Source organism: Seriola aureovittata, chromosome 2 (genome assembly GCF_021018895.1).
Source record: "Seriola aureovittata isolate HTS-2021-v1 ecotype China chromosome 2, ASM2101889v1, whole genome shotgun sequence".
NCBI classification, from domain to species: Eukaryota; Metazoa; Chordata; class Actinopteri; order Carangiformes; family Carangidae; genus Seriola; species Seriola aureovittata.
Window position 1 is genome coordinate 3170478 of NC_079365.1, and position 8982 is coordinate 3179459.

Sequence of the window (8982 nt, forward strand, 5' to 3'; positions counted from 1 at the left end):
TCCATGTCACAAGGTGCCAAAAAGATTCAATTAGTGGAAATGAGGGCAGGACTGTGCCAACCGACAGAGTGGTCGGAGAAAATCCTAAGTGGTATCGCCTTCATCATCCGGGAGGACAATGCAAAACAGTCACTATATTGCAAGAGTTTTAGGACATGAACTAGAGTGCTAGGACAATAGCACCGCTGTGGGTACCAAGAGAGTTCACAACAAAAGACATCATCACAGGACATCAGAAGATGGTAAGATGTGTAGAAAATGTAGCTTTTATGAGTCAGCTGAGTTCCAACTTAACCCTGGTGACGCCTCATCTTGTCATCTCCAGGAACATTCAGTGAAAACCCTGGATCTATGACTACGACACCTGTTACGATCGATTTGTGTGTGATGTTATAAAGGCAGAATATTCCCTTTCACCCAAAGAGTGTTCTTGTTAGAATGCCCAGAACTCTACAGGGCTTAGGCTGTTGTTTGGTATTGTTGTTATTTTTTTTTTTATTGTTCCATATCATTTTCTTTTAGAATCACTTGTGGACATTGAGACAATTTGATTCTCTTAACAAGCAGAAAGCAGTTACATCAGTAGTATGTTTAAAACCAGTTGTAAATTAATGCACAGGTGTAACAACGACAAGAGATTATTCGGGACACACACATTATAGGGTTAGGGGTAAAGGTTGCTTTATCTATAAAGAAATCAATTAACTGAGACATCTGTATCTTGGTATGGGTCTGTGAGTGTGACTCTGCTCCAATTATTATAGGCCATTGAGATTTTCTTTCATTTATATTTGTAGTCAGCTAATTAATGAATTATGAGATGTTTATTTTAATAAACATCACATTTTCACACACAGATGATACATCAGGGGCAATTTGGGGTTTAGATCTTGCCCAAGGACACTTTGTAATGGGGGCTGGAGGAGTCGATAATCGAACCATTGACCTTTTGATTATTGGATGACACTGCATGACCTATGACCTCTGTTAGGGATTTTGTACTGCTTGCTGATGTTCTTCTGAGGATGGCCACTGTGTGGCTCTGCAAAATTGAATTCATATGTCATCTGTACAGGTAGTTTTGTTTGATGTTGATCTTACAATCATGAAGGGGACAACTATGGTAGAATTTACTGAAATGTATATGTGAAATTGCTGAATCACTGTCAAACTGTTTTTTTTAGTAATTCATCACAGTAACTGTAACCTTTAACAGCAGACTGTCCAGTCGTGAAGATTGCAGTATCTCTGTGTCTGCGGGACGCTTATTGTAAACCATCCTTACCTGTGTGGAGTCTGTTTCCTGGGCCCAGAGTAAATGCATTCATTTAAGACAACAGAGACTGACCAGAGTGACAGCAGTTCCACAGTCAAAGTCACTTCGACCACATTTCTTCCCCTTTCGGAAGTTTGGTCTGGACAACAGCTGAACACCTTCACAATGTCTGCATTCTTTGATGCATTGAGTTGTTGGTCCATGGTTGACTGATGAGATATTTTCAGAGAAGCAGGTGTACAGGTAATAAAGTAATAGCCTGTAATGAAAAAATATATTGGTCAGCTTTATCTGTCTCCTACCCTATGACCTCATTAAATGATTAAAAGTAGCATTTTCAGTTTGATTAACTACTTTCTTAAGTAGGAGTCGAGTGAATACATTGTTATTCACTGCAGGAAATGACTAAGAAAGACGATGTAATGACATGAACGTTAAAACTAATCTGGATGTACTCCAGGTATGTTTTCCCATTTTTAAAATACCTTTTCAAATAGTTTTTCAAATTCTATAATTTATTCATGAATTAATAAATATATTTATACATGGTGTATTTAACGAGTGTTTTATGCTGTTTTTGTAAATTCATTTTTTGAATATGAAATATTTATTGGTAGATTAATTGTTCATATATATATATATATATATATATATATATATATTTGATGCCTATTAAAATATGAAATTAAGGAAAGGTTTCTTACTTTTCCTGCGACATCCCTGGTCCTCCATATTAATGTAGTATTTAGCCCTCCGAAACAGCAAGAGGCTGTAATGCGCCTCTAACGTCGTTGTAAGCTGCGCCAAAAATCCACGAAGAAGAAGCAGTCAGAGGGTGGAGAAGCATTTTGACATGGCAGACAGGTGGGTAGACTGTATTAATCACACATTTTTTAATAGATATATTTCACTGCTTGGACGTGTATTGTTTAAAACGCTGTATATTAACACTTGCTGCCATTTTGTGGTGGAAGATTCAGCTGCTCTACTTTTATCCGACGTTTGCTTTTCTGGTCAACCATGCTGGAACGTGCTGCTAGCTAGCTGCTAGCTCGGTGGGGTTAGCTAGCAAGTTGTAAGGAGTGGTTAACTGACGAGCCTACAGGAGTGCGATGCAACGAAATTAGATATGCGTTTAATTGGTACATTTAGTAAGACTTTCCCAACGGTGAGAATATCCACCTAAAATGCTGTAGTTCTTAAATGCCCAGTCACGTTGGCTGGATTGTTAGAACTAGCTAGCTTGCTAGCTTTCACTGCCTAGTCAAGGAGTCGGTTCTGATCCCAGTAGCAGACAGACAGGCGGAATTTCTATTTAATGTTTAGAGTTACTTTAGTAATTCAGTCGAACCCCTGAGGTAAAGGCATGCCATATTAACAGATTAACAGAGCAGCCCTGAAATTTTTTTTTCCTTTTACTGTAAATATTTGTATGGGGCAGCAGTGGTCAGACAGTAGTTTAATGCTTCCTTTCAAATGGACACTGATACTGATTAACAGCGTGTTTGTTTGGAGGTTGAGGGAGATTTGGGTGGTGATAAGAAAAAAAATAAGGAGGCGGCAGCTGGCCTACCTGCTGTCAGCTGGAAATGACCCCTCCTTGCTGACAGAGCTTCATACAGAAGCAGGTTAAATGGTGTTGGCTGATTTTTGTATTCTGAGTATATTTTTTCAAGCTAATTATGAAGCAATTTATAACTCAATCCAGGGCTGTAATAAAAATAATCAACTTTTTTCACAGTCAATTTTCAAGCTAAAATACCCAAAACTCGCTTCTAAAATATGAAGAATAATTGCTCTGATCTCTCTGACATCGTTGTAAATTGATCTTCAAAATAAAAATCAATTTGGAGATGGCACCTCCGGTTTTAGAAACAGTGATGGACGTTTGCTCATTATTTTCTGACGTTTCATAATTAATATTTAATGTTATTGACAGATTAATTAATAATGAATATAATCATTAGTTGCAGCCTTTAAAGCAATAAATCATTAATTTTGATAATCCATGGTTTAATTCATCACTCAAAAATGCTAAACTCTGTCTGGTTGCATCTTGTCAAATCTGAGGACTTATTGCCCCCTTCTATTCTACAGCATTGTAAGTTTATTATCATATGATTTTGTACTGGTTGTTCGGTAAAACCAGCAAACCAAAAAGTCATCTCTGCGTCTGAGAAATTGTGATGGATAGTTAACTATTTTCTGATATTTGATTGATTACACAGTTAATTTCCTTTGTGGCTGTTAATGATAATTATATTTAAAAAATTACTCTCATGAATCAGACAAATGCTGCATATGTCGTCTCATTATCAGTGTAGTTAGGAGACACTTTACCTCACAAATGTAACATGGCCATTGTGTGTTTTCCCTGTAACTGAATAGGCCTAATATTGTTTTCCATAGCAGAGGCCTTCATTATGTTGGGGGTGGTGGGTCAGCTCCAGCATACTGCTGAAGATAACTCTGGTATGCTGTAGTCCAGAAAAGTGAACAGCCAAACCTTTAAAGTTAAATTAGTATGAACACTAGAAAATCCATCAGATGTTCTCCAGCCATACACCATTAACTCTGGGTGCACGTTTTATTTTGTGCGATGATATTTGTCATAATCAGTGCAGACAGCTGAGGTAAACAGAATGTTTCATCTGGATGTATTGTGTTCATTTCGCAGCTCAACAGCACTACGTTGCCAGCTGCTGTCCATGGTACTGAACTTAAAATGAGGAGTACTATTTCTTTGGTTTTTAGTCTTTATCTACATAAACTTGCGTGTCGCGGACTCCAGTTTACCCTCAGTGTTTTGCCCAAATGTGCTAGTGACCACATCTATTGTGGGGAACAACACAGTTACTATTGCTTTATGTTGGTATACCTACTATGGATCGGGTTCAGTAGCATTTTATCAAATCCAAATCCAGTATTGAATCAGCGTATTGAATCTGAACCTTTTCAAATCCCTTATCGAATCTTATCAGATTTACCTGTTGAAAACTAACTCACAATCTTTGGCCAGATACAAACTCCAGCTGCAGAGACACCTTAACCAAAGAGCAGCCAATGTTTTTTGCTTTAGCCATTACAGAATTCAAGTTATTTAGCTACAGATGATTGAATCTACTGTCCTTTATCTGTCATTTTAAACAGTAACAGTCAGCTAAAATTGAGACGTCTGCTACTTACATATTTTCCATTGCTCTTTGATAATAAAAAGTAACGAGAGGTGAAAGGTTGAAGATTCGTCAGCGTCAGAGATAAATGAACCTGGGTGTTTTGCAGATCAGAAACCAGATCCAAAATAGCGCTGTCTATAACAACCTGTGCCTAGCTATACCTAACCTTCCAACCATGAGTATCACAAGTCACCTTATGTATGTTTATATCCATGAAACTATATTTCGGGGTCATTTCTTGTTGGTTAATGTTATGATCGCTTGCACAAGTAACTGACACTTGAGCTGGGTTCCATCCAAGGTTTTTGATACTGGTGCCGTTCAGTCCCCAGTTCACTGTAGTGCTACCCACCCCAAAAGTGGTAATATGGTCACACAAGGACATAGTTTGTAGTCATGAAGTATGTTCATTATTCTGTTGTCAGAAAATACTGGAAACACACTTTTAGACATCTGTTTAGATGTATTGTTCGCACTTTGAAAAGCAGACTGAAGTAAATTTGTAAATGATCAGCTTTGTTCATACAGGCTCAGTTGTTATGTTACTGACCTTAGAAATCACCATCTGTTTGACTCTCCACAGTCCAAGGTCCAAGCTGCTGTGTCACAACCCGGTTCTTGTCGATCTTGGAGTCTCCTCATCATCAGACTGCCCCTGATCTTCTCTTCCACTGCAGCCGACAACTTTGCTTTCACTGTGGGTTGAGGTAGTAGGTTGTATAGTTTTAGGGTCACACCCGCACTGGGAGATAACTATTCAACCTACTGTCTTTCTCAAAGTGCCAAGCACACGTCTCAGTCGTCCCTATATGGATCCTGAAGGGCCACCATTCTGACAGCAGTGTTTTAATGGATCTCGATGTGTTATTCCAGCTGCTCACACAGTGTGAGGTAGTAGATTGTATAGTTGTAGGGTAGTGATTTTGCCCTGTTTGGAAGATAACTATACAATCTATTGCCTTCCCTGAGGAGTGGCATCTCTTCTGTTTTTATTCCTGCATTCATTTTCAAACTATTTTTCCTCTGTAAGGCATCCTCACTAAAAACTGCTGTGTTTCCCGATTTATCTAATGAAATGTTTGGGAACATTTTACTTACTAATTTCTTGCTCAGAGAATTGGTTCTGAGCAGAGGTAATTGCTCAGCTACAGTATATCCATAATCATACATTAGATTTGTTTTTAAAATGTTCTTTTTATATTTTAGTTTCACATAAGTTGTGATTATAGAATATGATGAATACATGGAATTTGCTATGATATCATGTGTTTGTGAAAATATTTTCCCTCACATTTGGTCAGTGTAAATTTGAACTTACTCCTTTTCTATTTTCTTGAGCTTTATAATAAAATATGATACGGAAAACACTTATTGGCTAACAGTTGATTGATATTGAATTACAAATGTACAGTCACTTTATAAAATGTAAACTTAAAAAGTATTAATACCACGGTGTAAAAATACAGAATGACAAGTAGATATCGTGCAGTTCAGTACATAAATATATAATCAGATAAATGTACTTAAAGGTCTGTATTGTGCCGAATGGTTGTTGACAGTTGCATTGCATAATACTGGTATTTGATTATTATCATTACTAATGCAGTAATGTATAAGCAATATTTTGAAGTTCTATCTGTGGGTATGAAAGTTTATAACAGTGCACTAGTTTGAATCTCTTGGTTTTGAAATCATACTCTTCAAAGTAACTGAAAAATATTAATATGCAATGATTATTATTTTTACAGGTGTATAATTTACAAGGAAGTACTATATAATACACTATTTGTAGGAGATATGTAGTGTTCAATACACCTCCAATTAGAGTCTTAATGAGTACATGTTGACTAAACATGCAAATTGTGAAAGTTGTCCTCAGGAAAACACAACGCACAGTACATAGGAAAAAAAGTTTTCAATAATAAAGCAATTAAACTAGTATTTATTTAAATGGTTTAAACAGCTTTTCATAAGGCAAGACAAGTTTATTTACTGTACCATTCAGACGCATTGGGGATTCAAAGTGCTTTACAGAAACATGGAAATACATTCAAATTAGAACACAGATGATATTTAAATAGCATTTAAAAATGATAAAAAACTATTTGAATAAATAAGAAAAAGGAAATACACAAGACTGAAAGATGTCACGTATGGGATTAATTGGTGAGTTGCAGTAAACAGTGATGTTTTAAGCCCTGATATAGTGAGCTGACAGTTTCAGCAGATCTCAGGTGTTCAGGAAGTCTGTTCCACAGGTGAGGAGCAGAGGAACTAAAAGCTGCTTCACCTTGTTTGGTTCTGATTCTGGGAACAGTGAGTGAACCTGTCCCAGATCACCTGAGGGGTCTGGATGCTTCGTATCGTACAAGTAGATCAGAGATGTGTTTAGACCTATTCTGCATTTCTTTATATGAAACAAATAAAGGTAGTGGTGGGGAAGAATAAAAACTGTACTTAACAATTATCTACATTTTTTGCACCCTAACAGATGATGTCCTACAGATGTAAAAAAAAAAAAGAAAAGAGCTAAGACAAGAAAACGTCTGTTCAGGTGAAAATACCTGTGTGGTGGGACCGGTACGTAAATGTGTTTTGTTAATTTCCATCACAGTGAATGTCACACCTCTAGTCAACCAAGAATCCTTGTATCACACCAGTCAGCTTTAAATGAATCAATATGCATTGATTGGCTGATGTGTGTAAATTACTCAATTCATTTGGCTTGATGTAAATCTTCCTCGTCCAGTTTTGCAGGTACCAACTGGGCAAAGTGACAACTGTCCCTCCACAGCCTCAGACTCTCTGTGTCAGCGGCTCTTTCATTTAGTCTGTGGCATTAACTATCCTCTAGTATATCGTGTTCTTGCGGCCCTGTGTTGAAACCTAGCTCTAACACCATGATAATTGCAATTTATTTGTGCTCACAAAATGCATGTCCTGAATTAGCTGTGTTTAATCAAATTACCATGTGTACTGCGCTAAACATAGACGTTGGCGTGCCTGTAGGGGAGAATTGGTTGTGACAGTTTTGACATTTCAGCCTGTATGTTGGAGCTCTTCAAAGCCAGTGCATTCAGAATTGAATACAAACTAGTTACATGTGTCTGCTATTTAAAGAGGAGGTGTTATCTCTGCAACTTAAACAGAAAACTGATAAAAACTTGATTTTCAACACTTACATTACTTTTTAAGATAATTATTTGTGTTTGTGTGTGTGTGTGTGTGTGTGTGTGTGTGTGTGTGTGTGTGTGTGTGTGAGCGAATGAGCGAGTGAAGTGTGTTAGTTACTGTCAGTCATAGCAGTGATAAGACATTTGAACATAATATCAACATAATAATATAACTGAACAAAATGTGCAAATGTTCAACAGCTGAACAACAACTGAATATATATATATATGTGTGTGTGTGTGTGTGTGTGTGTGTGTGTGTGTGTGTGTGTGTGCGCTTATGTTTGTATTGTTACAACTAACCCAGACAACTCAAACTTAACTTTACTCAAAATGAGTTTTTTCCTCCTCAAACAGTCAGTGTCTGTCACAGGGAGCTACTTCCTCACATGTGGAATAAGGACTAAAATGCGCGGGTACAGAGTGAATCAGGTGACTCAGAACTTGTCCCTGATTGGAGAAATTGGAAGTGTTACAACTGACCCATGTTACAACCATCCCTGGTCAACAGCAGTTTTTTGCCCAGGGCCTCTCAGCAGGTTCATTCAGCCCTGCACTGTTGAACGTCATGTAGTTCCACAGGTGTGACAGCAGGTGGTGTTATAGTTCTTTAGCAACTCAAACCATCTGTCCTGCAGGAGACCACCAAGAAGCGCTCGAACATAAATATGTGTCAGTTATGAACAACTTTGTGGCAGACAACCTGTTGAGATGGAAATATGAATGAAAACGTTAATCTGATGGAAGAACTCAAATCATTCAGTAAAAGGAGCTCTACCACAAATTAAAGGTAAAATGCACTGAAACGTATTTGAATGAAAGCACAGACATGTTTCAGCATTAAAGATAAAACATTTCTCATTATGCTGAAAGGTCCTGATTATTTTATTAAATTATTGGGTTATTTTTATTGAGGCATTGCAATGTCAGTAGTCTTGCATTTGAATGTTGCAGCTGGTCGAGGTGCTGCTAGTTTGAACTGCTTCATAGCGCTGGGTATTTTTCATGGATAGAGGACGTGACTTTTGATAAGATGATGATGATGTGTCTGGTGTGAAATGTTTGGTTGAGTAAAGTTATTGTTGAGTAAAAAGTGTGGTGGAGTAAAGGTATGAAGCAGGGGCCTATGAAACAGAAATACTTGTACCACTTCACAATAAGACAATTAGAAAGGATTTATGAATGCTTTATAACTAGTTTATTAATTAGCTTGTTAACACTCTATAGATAATTTATAAGTTGCTATAATACATGAGATAATAAAGGCAACAGTGACCTGTTGCTTGCCAAATAGTGAGTCCACATTTCTCTGTACAGTTCATCCTCATATCTCATTGGTTGCTTCATCACGTTTGTT

The 8982-nt window shown here is 37.3% G+C and overlaps 1 long non-coding RNA gene across 1 annotated transcript; it reads left to right on the plus strand.

The window, feature by feature from the left end:
* The first annotated feature begins 2051 nt into the window (after nt 1-2051).
* LOC130185037 (uncharacterized) lies at nt 2052-5819 on the plus strand. Its single transcript, XR_008830089.1, has 2 exons — nt 2052-2140; nt 5036-5819. It is a non-coding gene; the product is annotated as an uncharacterized LOC130185037 (long non-coding RNA).
* Nucleotides 5820-8982: the final 3163 nt, after the last annotated feature.